This window comes from Protopterus annectens, chromosome 9.part0 (assembly GCF_019279795.1).
Source record: "Protopterus annectens isolate FY-2018-M chromosome 9.part0, PAN1.0, whole genome shotgun sequence".
NCBI classification, from domain to species: Eukaryota; Metazoa; Chordata; order Ceratodontiformes; family Protopteridae; genus Protopterus; species Protopterus annectens.
In genome coordinates, this window is record NC_056743.1 from 708,605,510 (window position 1) to 708,624,281 (window position 18,772).

An 18,772-nucleotide genomic window follows, 5' to 3' on the forward strand; every position below is an offset into this window, starting at 1 on the left:
ATTTTTGTCTCTTACTCCATCCATGCTGCCATCAGAGTTTATCGTTAAAAAATAACCTCCAATTTTACAGTACAGATTTTTAGGATCCTTGAAGTTTCCAGGAGGGACGGGGTTACTCCCATCTTCAGAAACAGGGGGTAATGTCGTAATGCCACCCATAGCCATTTTATTTGGTTTACTAGTCGATGCATCAGTTGATGGTTCTATCTCCTAGTTTCATTTTTATGTGTTGATTGCTACTAATATTTCCTGTGTACTGTTTACGTCATTTGCAATCACGGCTGCATGATACATTAGCAGCCGGATGTCTTAGTTAGGTTAGTTTGGATTTACAATGTGCACGCTGCTTGGATTAGCCAATCAGCGTGCCTGTTTCTCATATTTGCCGAGATGGCATTGTATAATATGAGAAGAAATAAATCCAAATGGTGAAGCAAAGGCAATAGTTCAATAAGCTGGTTTGAATACCTTTAATTCAATCGAAACAAATGAAAACTGTGACACAAGCGCTTTCACTCGGACTCTTCCGAGCTTTTTCAAGTGAGACAATAAAAGCTTTCAAACAGAGAACTTAAATACTATTACTTTTCAATTAATTAATTAGGCAATTAGCCCATTTCTTAAAAAAGCAGTACCTTAATTAAACATTTTTTGTTCTTACTTATGAACAAATAAATATTTATACATTTAAAAATTGCACCAGGATAAAAATATTAAATAAAACTTAATAATTTACATACAACCTTAAAAACTGCTCCCTATCTAAGTAGAATATTAATTGTTCTTATGAGCTTTTTAAAAACTTAAGAAATGTGTGTGTATCTATGAAAAGTCTTAAAAATTCATGAAAAAACTTTCTTAAAAACTTTCTTAAAAACTGGAGGGTGTCAGGCTTCTTATAACCTAGACATAATTGGATGTGTATAATCAGAGTCTGGCCTTTCTTAATCTTAGAACAGAGCTTATGCTCAAAGTGTCATTTAACCCAGGTGTTTTACTTGCGTCTAACCTGAGTTGCCAGATCAGTTCTCTATATTCTAGGGTGGCTTCCCAGTCTCCCCCTCGTACATCCGGCACAACCTCTTCAAGAACTAGAAATTTGAGCTTGTAATCAGGGCATTTGAGAGAATGTTTATAGAAGGCATTGTTTTCCTTCTTTTTTTCAATCTCATAAGAGTTGCCAGATCAGTTCTCTATATTCTAGGGTGGCTTCCCAGTCTCCCCCTCGTACATCCGGCACAACCTCTTCAAGAACTAGAAATTTGAGCTTGTAATCAGGGCATTTGAGAGAATGTTTATAGAAGGCATTGTTTTCCTTCTTTTTTTCAATCTCATAAGAGTGTTCATACAACCTTTTTCTAAGTTCCCTCTCTGTTTTTCCTACATAAAAACTATTGCAGGTAACACATACCCCTAAGTAAACCACACCTCTCGTAGCACATGTAAAAGAACCTTGTGATTTAATATTAAATCTACGTGCTTTCAAATAAATATGTGAGTCATGTAGAATAATAGAACACTGCTTGCAAGCTCCACATTTATACATTCCTTTGCGAGATTGCTTTCCATTGGTCTGTAAATGTGACCTTTTCTCAAAAATCTCTTTGAGGTTGGAACCTCTTTTCCTAACAAATGTTGGTTTGCAAGCTATAATAGCCTTAACATCTTCATGAGTTTTTAAAATGGACCAGTATTTTGAAATTAGGTGTTCTATTCCACTATTATTATTTGAAAATGTGTATGCAAAACTACTACTCAGTTGTTTATTTTTTGCTGTTGGTGACTCCAAGGATAATACAGTGTGACTTTCACCTAAAAGTGGCCTGTAAGAACAATCCCTTAGGTTATGGACCTCTTGTGTTAGTGTGGTGAGCAAGTCTTGAGGATATCCACGCCTTAAAAACATGCTATGCAGTTTGATAATCTCTTCATCAAAATCCTTCAATTTGCTGCACATTCTAGAGGCCCTAATTAATTGCCCCTTTACAATTCCTTTTTTCTGATAGAATGGATGCAGACTATCGAAATGTAATAACGAGTTCGAGAAGGTTGGTTTGCGAAAAATCTTTGACTGGAATTCACCTGTTTCTACGTCCTTGTAAATAGTGACATCCAAATAGTTCAATTCTTCTCTGCTTACAACATGTGTAAAGCGGAGAAAAGAAGTTGTGGCATTGATATAATCTAAAAATGCTTCTAATTCATTCATTGTACCTTGCCATAATATACAAATGTTGTCTAAAAATCTACGATAATAGATGATATATTGTGCCCAGGATTGTTTAAAAATGTAAGAATCTTCCCATCTGTGGAGTACTACATTTGCATATAAGGTAGCACAGGAGGCCCTCCCATCTTCAGAAACAGGGGGTAATGTCGTAATGCCACCCATAGCCATTTTATTTGGTTTACTAGTCGATGCATCAGTTGATGGTTCTATCTCCTAGTTTCATTTTTATGTGTTGATTGCTACTAATATTTCCTGTGTACTGTTTACGTCATTTGCAATCACGGCTGCATGATACATTAGCAGCCGGATGTCTTAGTTAGGTTAGTTTGGATTTACAATGTGCACGCTGCTTGGATTAGCCAATCAGCGTGCCTGTTTCTCATATTTGCCGAGATGGCATTGTATAATATGAATTAATACACAGTTTCTGAAAACGTTTATAACTTGTCATTGTTTATTAAACATCATGCACCACCTTTTCTCCAAAAGTCACCAGCCTGGCTCTCAATGAATCGGGGACAAATCCAGAAATAAGCAGGGACACTTAAATATTATTGCTATTAACCTGATACATTGGCAGAATAGAGAATGTGAATTAATATACATTTTATGAAATAAATTTATAATTCTAATTCTTACCATTTGTTACATCTATAAAACACGTCATTGGCAAACCTGGTGTGGCTCTTTGACTCAGTCTAGGATGTCATTTTTTCAGTGAAAGTCCTACGTTATTTAAACTCTAAAGCTTGCCAGCAGGTTTTGCATTGCCATTATTGCATTATAATGACTTTGAAGCCTTGACATATCTTAAATGAAACTGACCAGGGTTTATTATCACAAATGTAAAATGTATGCAAAGAGGTTTGTGTGGTGATTTGTTTTGTGTCTTGTTTAATTTAAAAACATTACCTCTTTGCTTATGAATGACAGCCATAAACATGAAAGTGTAAAGTGTTTGATAAAGGAGTGACTTCCATACAGGGGTGTAGCTAGGATTTTCAAATTTGTACTGACAGCTCTCAAACTGCTACCCCCCTCCCCAGCCAAGCTACGGCCATTCTCGTAATTCACGGTTCGCTCTTTTAGTGTCGATGAAGAGGCATTCGCTGTAATGCCTCTTCAGTAATATAATATAAATTCACTCAAACTCGGTTCCTTGAATTGAAAATTAACCTGAAATGTCAGTTCTTTGAAAAATGCAGCATGGTAGTTGGGGTAGAGACTTTATGCTTTTGTTTTCTGTAACTAAGGTACAGGTTTTGAGCTTGAGTAAATTACTAACCACCTGCTACCACTAACTAGGATGTTTCATTCACACACACACACCTACCTACCTCTTAGTGCAAGAAATATGGACAAAGCCTAAAATAAACAGGGACAGATATTAAATAATGTTCTCGTGAACATAGAAAGTTGCTAGAATAACAGGATTTGTGCTAGTATGAATTTTTCTAAAGGACATGAAGTCTGAAGCTCAAATGTCTGTCATTATTTAGCAACTTCAGCCTTCAATGATTTTCTAGAAAATCACAAAATTTATGAGGAACAGACAAAAAATATGGGGCACAAATCTGGACATTCTGCAAAATTTGGACAGTTGAGAGGTATGCTACCTACCACACACACACACACACACACACACACACACACACACACACACAACCTCTCAACCTCTTACACCAACAAACTCATAAATAAAACTGAGGCAAAGGCCCAAAAATAAGGACATTTTTTTAAATATTGCCCTTATAAACTTAGAAAGATAATAGAATAGTAGTAGGTCTTGCATCAGTACGAATTTTCTGAAAGGTATGAAATCTGAAACTGAAATGTCTGCATTATTTTCTAACTTCAGTCTTTAACAATTTGCCACTAATTTGCCAGAAAACTGCAATTTTATGAAAAACAGACCAAAAATGTGATGCAAAAATATAAAATTGCCAGACAATACAGCTGGGAACCTGTCAAAGGAGGGACACCATTTTAATATGAGCACAGTTAACTTAGAACAGCTGACAAAATTAGAGAATCTACATGCATTTCTGAAATAAAAGTAATGTACAACTCTGATCATTACAGTTATTTATAAAAGTAAAGTAAACCCTCTATGTTTTCTTCCAAAATTGCTATTTTGTGGAGGGATCATTAGGGCAAGAGCAACAGTTTGAGCCAAAATCAGGGACAGTTGAGGTTTGGCTATGCCTAATTCTATAAAGCAATTTGCATGTACCTCTCAACCTGTTAATGCAATAAATCTGGACAAGGCCAAATATATTGAGGGAACATATAAACAGTACTAAGAATTGCTCTTGTATAAACTGGGACAGTTGATAGAACAGGTCTTATTTTAGCATGCATTTTTCTGAAGGTTATAAAGTCTGAAACTAGTGTGTCATTATTTAGTGACTTAATTCCTAAATCATTTGCCAGAAAACCACAAATTGAGGAACAAACCAAAAATAAGAAGCAAAAAAATCTATTCATTCTTTGAAAATCTGGACAGTTGTGAGGTATAGTTCAGCTGGAGCTGTCTAAGTTTGCCGCCCTTCCCCCTCACAAAACCATGGTCGACTGGAGCCTCCCCTGCAGCCATTCCAATGATCCATTACTTTGCTATTTCACTCCATTTACCATAAACACTAATGTGCATACTGATTTACTTCTATGATGATTTGAACTTCATTTGAAAGTTTTATTTTGCATTTTACAGCACAAACACTAAGACATCTGCTAAACAAACTTGGCATTAAAACTTCTCTGCCCTTGAAACTCACATTCATTGAAACAACATTAAAACCCACATTCAAAGAAAATACATTTTACCCATGGCAGATAAAAATTAATTCTGGGCTGCTTTTAAATCATAGGCCCCTTGCATATGAAACATACATGTGCTCTTTGATACACCTTCCTATTGCTTTGAACATTTTTCCAGTAAACAATGAAACAAAACTGCCCAATTCAGAACATTTCCATCATAAAAGTCTAGTCAAACTTCTACAGTCCACCATTATCAGTAAATAATATGCACAATCTCTGAAGTAGTAAAAAAAGTAATCTAAATAATTCCATGTTAAATAAATCTAACTAATGAAGAGGTTGCTGCTAGCAATCACCTTTATATTTCATGACTTCACCGAAAAATAGTGTCTGATGCCCCTGAGGAATAAATTGCCTAAATTACATTAATAATAAGCTAGTAATATTGCAATAGGAAATGGATGGCAAACTGATAACAGGCTCATAGTTAGTGTCTTAACTTTCAGTACAGCAGCATTCACCCCTTATGGGAGTAGAACCAACAACCTTCTGTATTAAAAGCAAGTACACAACATTTTGTGCTACTAGCAATGTGAGCTGACTTAGCATAATCAGCACTAAACTTCTCTTCCCCTGCAGCTCTCAGTTCCTTGTAAAATCTATGCAATACTCAACTACATCTCAACTTTGCAGCACAAGAAGTCTGGAAAAAGCCAAATTTATTGGGGTGGGTCAAAGGGGCAAAAACAGGAACACATTAAACATTGCTTGTATAATCTTGGAAAGCTGCTAGAATAAAATGCTGTGTTACCATCATACATTTTACTGCCAAGGTCACTGTGCAAAATAGTCAGAACAACATACCACTATGCCAAATCACCTGCTTTGTGAAAGAGAGGAAGACTGAAACTTAAATGGCTATCATTTAATGAATTCAGTTCTCACCATAGCTGTCAACCTCTTAGCACAAAACACCTGGACAAACCCAGTAATGAGGGAATACAGCCCTCAAACATATTCAGTGAATTCAGTTCTTGCCATAGCTGTCAACCTTAGCACAAAAAACCTGGACAAAGCCAATAACAGGGTATTACAGTCCCAAAAATAAGGACAAATTTCAAATGGTCATAAACTTAAAGAAATTGCTATAAAAAAGGTTGTGTTAGTAAAACAACTTTTTATTCTAGCAATAAATATATACTATGTCACAAACACAGGGATAAGATGCAGACTCCACACAGAAGGCACCCCAGCCAAGAATCAAACCAGAAAACCTACAGCTGTGAGGCAACAATACTGCCACTGCACCATCAAATATGTAAGGAAGTAAACATTCAGAAACCTGAAGTCTGAAATTTAAACGCCTGTCAATTTGTTAATCAGGACAGTCTGACTTGGAACAAAAATAAACACAATTCTCAGCAGAGGCCCAGGAAAAAATAATGCAGACATGTCTTTGTATGTAACATGGGAGGACACAAAAGCAAACCCACACAAACACAGGGAGAAAATACAGACCCCCCCCCACAAAGACGGCACCCCAGCCAAGAACCAAACCCAAGAACCTACAGCTGTGCGGCATCAATGCTACGTTGCTAACACTGCACCATCAAATTTCAAGCATTGCAATATTTAAAAACCACAGATACGATACAGATATTGATCAGATCAAATACGAGGCAAAAATCTGCAATTTTTTTTACAAATGGTGGTGGGTAGGGAATTCAGGTCTTTAACACCTGCATACAAGGTACAGGGTTCAAGCCTGAGGTATTCCCTACCACACCACCATGAGTAATCACACCAGTATATCTCACCTGGGGCATACACACACACACACACACACACACACACACACACACACACACACACACACACACCAACCCTCGGGTCTTGTGATTCCAACATAATGAATCCCAAACGTGTACATCTATAATGCTTCCCGCTTGACCAACGAATCCCGAATACATCCATAACGCTTCCCGCTCGACCAACATAACAAATCCTCCTTCCCTGCTCAACCAACATAATGAATCCTCCTTCCCTCTCGGAAAGCATTTGAACTGGCCGGTCGGCCGGAAATACATGTGCGGTGAGCTCCAGTCGATGAGCTGACGTCATCGTGCAGTAAAGCACGAACATTTAAAATGCTACCCCCCTTCTACATAACTTGTACTGAAATCAGTACAGTGCGTATGCCTCCCGACGTCCCTGCTTCCATATTAATAATGCTCACACTCTAGGTTTTTTTTGCCACAGTCAACATTTAATGTGGTGGCTGTGATCATTGCTTGTTATTAGGTACAATAAGTTTTAAATTCTGTAGCAATAGTCTGCTTTTTATTAAATGTCCCTTTTTCTTGCATTTGATCTAGCATCAGTTTATATATTTTCTAGGGCCTGCTCAACACATTGATACTGCTGTAATGTGAGTCAGCATTTAAAATTTTGAAACTTTCTCTCCTTTTGAAAACAAGCGCGAACATACTTTTACTTTATATTTGTACTTTACAGTCTGAGACCATTTACATTTGATCTGAGAAAGAAAATCAAGTATTTTAGCCATCTTATTTGATTTTAGACGACTTATGTAGATTTAGGCTGGCAAAATAATTATTTCTGATTTTTAATTTAACTTACGTTAGCGAGGTAAATGTTCCAAGTAGCTTGAAATAATTCACCTGTTAGAAGCAAAACTTAATCACGTTGGGATTACACTTATTAATCCAACATGCCCACTTACAGCCAATAAAAACTACTCCCCAGACATCTTTGTATGCAATAAAGAAGGGGTGTTCCCTTGACCAGCAGAAGCAGAGCACAGGTTTTCCTGAACAGAACATAGGCATCAGGGAGGGCAGCACTGAGCATGTAACGGGAGGAAGAATTGCATAGTCAGGTACAAAAAAGTTGACTCATTTTCTTGAAGATGTAATTTACTTGACTGGCTTGTATACTGTGATGCCAATTGGCTATAACTGCGATATATGAGCCAGTCAAAAATTAAAAAAGTGGAGCCACTGCTGTTCAAAGTGGACAGTGGAACAGTAGGCTTAGTTGATCACAAATGGGGAGCATTCCGTACAATCCGGAGCACTTGGCTGCTCAGGCTTCACTTTTGGTTTGCCTACCAGGTAACTGCAAAATTAACATCGAAGATTACCCTACTCCCTCTATGTCTCCTTTGAGAATAGTATCAGAGCCATTCAAGGTAAATGTAGTGCAGCCCTGCAGCTAATAAGCAACTGGAGGGCACTCAACACAGTTGAGGGAGGGGAGAGGAGGGAGTGGCGGGGTAAAAGCGCTCAGCTCATCATTTCTCATCACCTCATTGTTTTATTTAATAAAAGCATTAAGGCATTAGGTGGATTTAATGGCTGTAGCCCTGTGTTTATTGCAAATGACTGCCAGTGACCCTTAAAATTATTTTGAAATTTGCACAAGGCAGGAACTTCAGGGAGACCATTTGCCCTAAACACTACAGAGCAACAGACAGCAGTGTTGATATCTGATCCTTCCACTTAATATTACCCACAGCATAACAATTTTCTCAGATCCTTTGGGCCACATTACAATCTGCCAAGCAGCCACTGCCAGGCTGACCCCTGGCAACAATCCTTTAGGGCTGTCTGGCCTGTGGAAGGTCCAGCTAAAGAGACCTGAGACTCCCCCTTACTCACCTTGGCCTCCCTTACCTTTCCTGCCTTCTGCCACAGAAGGGAGGAATATTTCTCCCTTTCACCAAGCACATCTCATATCACTCTCCGTGCTAAACTTGCTTGTAATTCCATATAGAAAACCTGCATACCATCTCCTGACAAATGAACCCCATCATACCTATCTAGCCACCTGACCTAAATGCCAGGGTGAGGAATGTACAGCCCACTAATGCTCCTTAACAACTTATCATTGTATTATTAATAGACCTAGTCCCCCTCCACCTTTTTCTCTTTTTCACTTCTGATCAACAGATAATAGCCTGTGGCCAGCAGCCAAGCATATAATTTAACTCCTGCACAGTGAAACAACCAAATCTTTTATTGGAAGCTAGAAAATATCATTATCCCCTGAATATAACACAATGGTTGTAGGAGCTTTTCCCTTTCTGACTGCTTGTGGCAACACTGTCCTAAGCTAATGCCATTGCATGCCTGATACCCCAAACCAGACTGCCTCATAAGAATCTTGATTCTACCTTCAGAAGGATGAGTCCAACCTGCCCTGGACCCAAAGCCTCCAGATAAAAGAATGACCCACTATCCAAATGTACTTCCTATCCGATGATCTGTGGGCTGAAACACAAAACAATAAGAGTTAAAGTCACTTACATCTCACATAGCTTTTAGAGGCATTGGACTTCCACCTGCCTGGCCTCTTAATGTCAGCCTGTGATGCCCCCATTGTGTGTGCATATGAAGCTCCCCCTATCCGAAAATAATGCAACGTATATCTGCCCGTGTCAGAGGATCACCTTGCTGATGACAAAAGAATGGACCATCTAACATAACCCTATAGTTGTGGTACTCCAGTATAGCTGTTGCCAACTTCCATTCCAAACTCTTTGAGGTAACAACTCTTAAATGACCTATCCTTTTTTGATCTGTTTTGGATTTAGCCACACAAACCCAAATGTCTTCCCAAACGTGTACATGTGCCAAAGATAAAGACACTCATTGACCTTTCTTCTTGTTCAGTTGAACAATCTCTGACTGCCTAAGTGCTCCACAAAAAGCTAGTAGAAAAGCAGTCCTAAATAATATTTCATATGAAGAAAAGCAAACTTCTAAAATGGCAACAAACCATAGTTTACGTAGAACTGCTGGTTCTATGGGGTACCACTTGTCTTGAATCTTGGGTGTTTGCCTCCCCCAGCCTTTAAACATTAACCATACTTGAGATTAATTAGTTAAGTCCCTTAACCCTAGAGCCTGATGAAGCCAATTCAGAGCTGATAATGTGCTTTTTGTCATACCCAAACTCCAACCTCTTTCTTTCATTACCAAAATGTAAGCCCTCATTTAGTGAGGTGGAAGTGGTCATGCTGGTTCCCAGCCTGTGGATAATGTAGTCTGCAAAAATTGCTGTATGTATTTATTATACCTTACCTTTGCCCTTACACTGAAGGCATTACCCATTAGTCACCATTCTCGTCTGCCCATAAAGCCCGTAAATGATCTGGCACTCGAACCGGAGAAGGTTTTGCATTTGGAGTCAGCAACCGGAACCGGGGTCACTACAAATGAGAAAGGGAATCTGCTAATGAGTTATCAGTGCCTGGAATGTGTCTCATCTTAACTGTGACATTTATTGTTAAGCACTTAAAAGTGATATGCCTCATCATTCTGCCTAACACTCCTTTACCCCCTAGTTGATTGTTCACTATATGTACTACTCTGCTGTTATCAGAACGAAGCCAAACCACCCTATCCTTCATCTGCTGTCCCCATATTTCCAAGGCCACTACCACTGGAAAAAATTCCATCCCTGTGACTGAAAGGCTTAACCTGCCTTTTACTTGACTCAGCCATAATGAACTGAACCACTGTCCTTGGAAATAACCTCCCAAAACCACTTCACCCTGTGGCATCTGTAAGCACTTATTTAACTTTGCCATAACAATGTCTGGATGTTCTCTTGCAGATTTCAAGCTCTTAATAATACCCACTTCTTTTTTACTTTTACCGGTATCCTAAAGCTGTGGTAAACCCTTCCTCTAGCAGTGCTGCCACCTGTCTTTCTGGATACACCTTGAACCACTCACTTAAAATGTCCTCTCTTACTGGAGTCAGAAGAGGGTCCTATGTACCTTTTAAAGGAAGGTGGCATGTAAGAGCTTTTGTTTTAGGAGCCTGAGAGATGAAAACATGCTTTAGTCAGGTAATTTGTCTTTCCACATGACATGCACTGATGCCAAAATTTACATTGTAACTGACTCCAACAGTGGCCATAATTGTACTGAAAACACCTCCTCATTTCCCCATCTGTTCTAGCCCAATGACTTTCCATTGACCTTGTATATCCAGACACCCCATACTTATTAAAACTATTACCAATTTGGTTAATCCGAAACCCACACTCTATTGTCGCAGATCCTCCGCTAGTATACAGTCAGCATAACAACCACAAATCCATCCATGACCATGGCCTTTCTGGGTATGCTTGTCTCATCGTCGCTAATCCTCATCCTATCTTAGCCACTTTTGACACCCTTGAGCAAAATGCACAGTGGTGACTATATTAAAATGCATCCACATGCCTTTCACATTGTTAGGACACCTTTCCCCCCAAAATCTCTGCATAAATAGAATACCCAACCACCCAGTTTTCCCATGTCATTCTTATCACCATTTTCCTTTTTTGGTTTCTAGATATTCAGACTTGCCAAACTTATTCTTCTTCTTTTCATCTTCCTTTCTATTGAAAAGGAAAAATATGTCTACATAATCCCCACGCCCCTCAGATAACAGGCCCTGCTGTGTGACTACTCATGGGCCTCTGCCCCCAAGCCCTGCCTTACAGTCACTCGCAGGCCTCAACTTACTAGTCCTACTGTGCGATCCCTCCTGGGCCTCGACTCACCAGTCCTACTATGTGAAGACTCACAGGCTTCAACTTCCAGCCCTGCCATGTGGTTACTCACAGACCCCAACACACCAGGTCCTCCATGTGATTACTCAAAGCCCTCAACTCACCAACCTTGTTGTGTGATTATTCACGAGCTCCAGCTCACTAACCCTGCCATGTGATTATTCACAGGCCCAAACTCTCTAGCCCTACAATGTGATTCGTCATAAGCCCCCAACTCCCCATCTCTGCCATATGCAGTGTTGTGCTAGTAATAATAAAAAATAATAAAATAATAATAATAATAAAAAATAATAAAAGTAATAAGTTACTATTACTACTTTGTTACTATTACTTATTACTTTCCTAAAAAAGTAATATATTACTATTACTAGATAGTAACTAAAGTAATTGGTTACTGTTGAGTTACTTTTACATAAGTATAGTTTATCAATTCTCATATTCAGATTTACTCACACAGTACTTGTGTGTGAGGAATACCTGCTTACTGCACATGAATACGAGTGTATTAAAGTTGTATACACAGTGTTACAATAATGAGGAATAGCATTTTACAGTTTACAAAGTCCCACAGACTGGTCTTTGCAGTCAAAGAGTGACAATTTAATACTTAAACCAAAGTATGCACAGCCAGCTACACAAGACCCATAACAAGTTACAACTCATCAAATTTTCAACAATGTACATTAGGCTAACCTGCTAAAACTAATGCTGAGAATGCAAAAATTCTTACAGAAAAATGTCATATAGGTCTAACAAGACTGTTAACACAACACCAACCAAAATATCAATTTAAATGACTATTCACAATGACTACACAATGACTACACATTTCTGTTGGCTTGAAGAAGGAGCACCTTTTCAAAGTGTTCGTCGGTGATTCTCTTTCTTCTTGCAGTCAGCACTTCTCCACCAAGACTGAACAGGCGTTCAACAGGTGCACTAGCTGCCAAAGCTGTATTAGTGCTCAGAAATATCTTCGTAACTATAGGTTATCTGTTGAGAGAAGATAGTTGTCTGGAAGGATCAGCCAGCTACATATCAATCTGAGAAGATATGCTGACGTTGGCTGGTGTCGACTTTTTGAAGCTGAAGAAGCTGTTTTCGGCAGTTAATGCAGAAGCTTCAGATGACCATGTGCAGCTTCATCCAGTTTCCACATGGCATCAAGGACAGAGCCTTGCCTCTGAGTTTCTGCTCTTCACTGTCCATCCATTGCAAACAGAACTGTGGATGCACTATGCTAGCCAGAATGAGCTCTTTGCCCTCCAGAATGTGATTGAACCGAGCCTTAATGCCTTTAACAAGAGCATCAGCTAGTGGCACAACAGGCTTCACAGACTGCCTGACTTTGGACAATTTGTTTTTCAGGCACGTAATGGTGGGGATCAGGATTCCCATGAAGGTTTTCGGCTCTGACTGTAGGATGTTCAGAGCCATTGCCAGGGGCTGCATTGCTTGCACAAACTCAGCAACAAAGGTAATTTCTGCAGGCCTGAAGATGGCAGTTCCAATCTGTTCACATATCTCATTCAGCAAGCCTTCACCCTGAGTTGCAATGAGGTAAATTCTCTCCATCGCGTACAGAGTGGAATTCCATCGTGTCACATTGGGAATAATCGATGCAAAACAGTGTAAGAAACTTCTCTGTGTGGAAGATTTTCAGTTCATATATCTCTAGTTAATCGCTGTATATTAATCGGATCAGACAATAGTAGTAGAAGTAACAAACTTAAACTCGTCAAGTCAAAAAAAAAAAAATATATATATATATATATATATATATATATATATATATATAAAATTGTACAGAATTACTAAGTATTCGAAAGTAATCCAAGCAAGAAAGACTTAATGAAGGATTTTCGACTGGAAACAGACTGCTTGCCTTGCTTGGATTACTTTCGAATACTTAGTAATTCTGTACAATTTATATATTTTTTATGATTATTTTTTTTTACTTAAAACGAGTTTAAGTTCGCTACTTCTACTACTATTGTCTGATCTGATTACTATATAGTGATTAATTAGAGATATATGGACTGAAAATCTTCCACACAGAGAAGTTTCTTAAACTGTTTTGTTTTTGGACCCACTGTACTTGTTTAGTGGGTTGTTTTGAGACTTCGGGGATACCACGGAGATTACTTTTTTTTTTTTTTTTTTTTTTTTTGGGAATAATCAATGCCAGATCACACTTATTTCGAACCACCTCAGTAGCTTGGGTGCTGCGACTAGCCTTGTTCCAAGCAGCATAGCATTTGGCCATGGTGCTTCGCATGATCTTTTTATACTGTGCATCTTTACAAGGAGGTTCAGCATCTTGCACGGAAACTAGATTCAATGTATGTGTGTGCTGCACATCTCAGATGGGGAGGGAGTGAATAGGTGTTCTCGCTTTATCTTGACTGACTCAGCATGGCTGTCATGCTTTGTAAATCACTTCACCATCATCATCTTCATCTTGGGACAGAATGCTTGTAGTCTGATCTCTCACATTCTGCAAAGACAGTGAAAGCCTTTACAAAATTGCTGCCATTGTCAGTAATTGTTGCACACACCTTTTGATCTATCTTGTACTTGATGGGAATGCTGTCAAAAGAGTTGATGCTATGAGATCGTATGTATGTCTCCCCTGTGATCTGCAGCATGACAAAGCAGCTGACCTTCTTTGAAGTGTGTCACAGTCAATCCAGTGGGTGGTGACACCAAAGAAACTATGATTCTGATGGGTCCAAATGTCAGCCATAGTGTGCTGCATACTATCAACATTCATGTTGGAAGAAGCTGCAAGCATGTTCTTATCATTCATAAGCATATTTGTGTACTTTTCTATAAGATCATATCTCTGCCAAATCTATGTGGTTTTGCTTAAAGTTAAATCCCTGTCTCAAAGCAAAATCTTTCTCACTGTATCATTAACACCACAGACAAGCTTGTCTTATCAACTCGTCTCTTAGATCATCAAATCTGCATGTTTTTGACTTGTTTCTCAAGTCAGTTATATATGCTGCAAAAGTTTCACCAGACTTTTGATCTCTTGTATAAACTAGTGCCTTTCCACTGTAATATTAATTTCAGGGTTGCACATTTCTCCAAACTGACATTTTAAACACTCTGAGTCTTACCTTTCAGCCTGTACCACAGTATGGTAGTCTTCCCCTTTCTCTACATACACAGCAGGTGCATACACAAATGATTGTTCTCTCTCAGTGGCTTCTGAGCCAGCTAAATTGAGCAGAATAAATGCTTTTGTATGTGCGTCTTTATCAGAAAAAGCAGCCTGTATGAAAATATATTCTTGCTCAAACAGGCTCCAGTTTTTAGCAATACTATTATCAAACACTAGCGGATCAGGTCTGTGAAATCCCTCAGCCATGCCAAATAAGTGTCCGACACACACCCGGTATTTGTAATTATATTCAGCTGTACAACAGACTATTTGAAATAACTGTATTTTTTGAAAAGACTGTACTGTAATACTGCACACACTGCCAACACTTTGCACACTTTAGATACTTTGAATAGCTTTAATGTGAAAAAGTAGGACATTGTGAAAAAATACAGTTTTCTCTTTTTTTGAACATTTTATATGATTCAGATATTGTTTCAAATGTTTTCATAATTATTTCCAAGTACTTTTTTCAATATGTCGCAATTTTGAACATTTTGTTTATTCAGTAATTGGTTTAGAAAGATTTGCTTTATATTCATTTAGGGAAAAAATCATTTAAATGAGTTTAAGAACCTGGAAATATTTTCTGACCTGTTTACAAGTTGTTTGCAAGTCGATTGAGCCACTCTTGTACATTCCTCCATTTCTGAGGCTTGGGTGTTCATTTAAGATATTTATTACACACAAACACATTAGGATGGATGACTGGAACATAAAACTTAAACTAGCTGACTGACTACTGCACATACATGCTTTCACTCCAGCTGCTTACACAAAATGGCACTCTGCTTGCATGCGCTCAGTACTTTTTATGCATGTGCCCATGAACTACAGTGGCTTTAAAAGTAAAACACACACACTATTATCTACACTCCCTCTGTTCACGAGTGGGTTTCCTCAGGGTGTTCCGGTTTCCTCCCACATTCCCAAGACATGCTGCAGGTGGATTAGACATTCTAAATTGGCCTTAGGTGTGAGTGTGTGCATGCGTGTGCCTTCTGAAGAAGGCTGGGTGCTGGGCTGGCAACACTCCACTGCCAGTTATTCTGCAGACTAATGATCCACCATGGTGATCCCTAATGGACACAGCCGAAAGGAGAAGAAGAAGACTAGTCTTTATAGTTAGCGAGTCAAAGATAATAGAGTCAAAGATAATAATTAAACCAAACCAGCCAGCAGCACAAGAACTATAAAAACCTATCACAGTTTGTCTATTTTAGCAACTAAAAATCACAACCCAAAAAGAATTTTAAATAAAACATAAAATATTGTCAAGACAAAAGTTGATTGACTATAAATTCACTTGAAGAGTCCTGCTTGGTGCAGTGGGTTGGGGCATCAGGTGCTCAACTGATGAGTGATGAGTTTGATTCCGACTGATGGTGGTACGAAGTACCAATGCCATTTATACATGCAAGGTAAGGATATGATCTCTAACAGGCTAGAATTGCCCTAGTGTTAGGGGATGTTTTAGTGGGTGACACTCTCACAGTACCAGGGCAGGGTTGGAATCTGGTCATCATTAGCGTTCACCTCTTTGCAGTGCTAAAAAAATGAAGTCAGTTTTTCTCCAGACTAATTCTAATGATCTGTTATGAATGCTATGTGCTATGAGTTGTACCATTATGTTGTAATTGTTTATCTAAATTGCCACTTCAAAGTGCCTATTACTCCTAACATCTGATTACTATCCATGCTATCTCCTCAGGAGGCTATATCACCCACATTGATAACCACTGGTTTAAGCAAAAGTAGCTCAAAATTAACTTATATTTAAGTTACTAGTTAGTAAAAAAAGTAATATATTACTATTACTAGTAACTATTTTGAAAAAGTAACTGGTTATATTACTGACTACTAGAAATTGTAATATATTACAGTAATATATTATTTATCATAATATATTACTCCCATCACTGGCCATATGTTCACTAACAGGCCTCAGTTCACTAGCCCTGCTGTGTGATTACAAGCAGGCATCAAATTATAGCCCTACCATGCAATTATTTGCAAACCTCACTACCATGAATTACTCATAGGCCGCACTCACCAGCCTTGATGGGTAACATTTTTTTATACTATTGTTGCTGTAAACTTAATACTAAACCCTCTGCTCCTTAACTCTAAACCCCATGCCTGAGCCTACTGTCTGCCTTTGTTTGGTTTAGTAAGACTGAAATCAAGAAATCCAAACCCTGCTTGAAATTACTAATTTAATCTAATCTTATTCTTTTATTATAATTCTGCCTGATTACCTTTAAAATACATCCTATACTCATCTAGCCTGTCTGTAACCAAATCTCTAGGTCTTTCAAAACTGAAATCAATTTGAAAATACAAAATAAGTCAAATTATACCATTAAGTCAGTTACTAACTTAAAATCTACATACATGCCCCTAAACCACAATATCCTAAATTTTAACAGTAAAACAATCTTTCTTCTTTGATGCAATGCATCTAAAGCTCATAATATCTGCACTCAGACAAAAATCAAAAAGGCCCTTACCTTGCTCATAGAGACCACCCATGTTGTACAAACACTTGAAAGCTGCCAAAGTAGAAATCAAAAAGACTGATTTGCTTTGTTCCCAGGCTTTTCAATACTACCCAGGAACAGCTCATCCCACCCTAACCCTCTTGACTTATCTTGTCCGTACCTCTTCCTCCACTTCCCCCCTCCCCCTCCCCCTCCCCCTCCCCCTCTGAAATCTGAGCCCAAGATGACCTGCCTCTGACAAATGATGGCTTGCTGCAACCTGGCTAAACAGCCGTTGCTTGTTCCACCACTTAAAAAAAATCATCTTTACTTCTGCCCCACCCCTTATCGGTTCTACAGTTATTCTCTTTTTTCCCCTTTGGACACTGATACTTCATTAGGAAAACATGTGACGTTTCTAATAATCACTAGCCCTTTCTGTGAAATTTTTCTCTGTGCTTCCATACCTGTCAACCTCTTAGAGCAATAAATCTGGACAAAGCCTAAAATAATGTGGGGATAAAGACCCAAAAATAGGGACAAATTTTGAATTTTGCTCTTATAAAGTTACAAAGCTGCTTGAATAACAGGATTTGTGTTATCATGCATTTCTGAAGGATATGAAGTCTGAAACAAATGCATGTCATTATTTAGTGACTTCAGTCTTCAGTGAAACGCAGAAAACCACATTTTTTATTAAGATCAGACCAAAAATATAAGGCAAAAATATAAACATTTTGTGGAAATCTAAACTGTTGAGAAGTATGATCAGGGACAATCGGGGATGCATCTAATTACCATATTCAAATGAGTGCATTAATGCACATGCCCACACACACTCATTTACATGAAGGCAGGACACAGTTTTAAAGGGACAATCCCAGGGATTTTTTTGTTTTGATTCTGTCTTTGTTTACATTTCAGGCTTGCCTTTCTGAGCATGCTCACCTTTGGCTGAGGGGGATGGGGGAAGAGAGCCTGCAGGAAGTTTCAAAGGTGTGAGCCACATTCCATCTCAAATTGCAGTTGTACTGACAACAGCTTTCCTTGTGAGCCATTCATTAGTGTAATCTGTGCATTTTACCCATTGAGAAAAGTAGCTTTTCAGGCATTTTATGACCTGACAGCTGCTGCTACTCTACAAAGCACATCAGCAATGCAAGGCTTTTAAAACATTTTTTTTATTTCTTTCATATTTTATTCTGTGGTGACTGTAAATTCTGGCCAACTACAAAAAGTTTATGCCATGGCTTCTACCTATAGAAAGCATCTGAGTGAGACAAACATTAGTGGAAACCATACTTCTCTCTCTCTCATTTCATGTTTTAATGTGTTCTGATTTTTGAATACTAGCCTGGTGTTGTCACTTTCTGACCTGCTAATAATTCCATAGAAAGCAAGTGTGTGACAGTCAGCTGGACCATTAGTGAACACACTCTTCCGTTCCTTTTTCAGTTTCTAGTTTGGTATGTGCTGATTTCTGAATACTACTAGACAAATGCACTATTTTTTATGAGCAGGCTGCTTGTACAACTCCAGAAG

General features: G+C 38.5%; 1 protein-coding gene across 1 annotated transcript in view; it reads left to right on the forward strand.

Moving 5' to 3' along the window:
• Positions 1-18,772, forward strand: part of LOC122810578 (RLA class II histocompatibility antigen, DP alpha-1 chain-like) — a 419,522-nt gene that overhangs the window by 2,094 nt on the left and 398,656 nt on the right. The gene's annotated exons all lie outside the window — the stretch shown is intronic.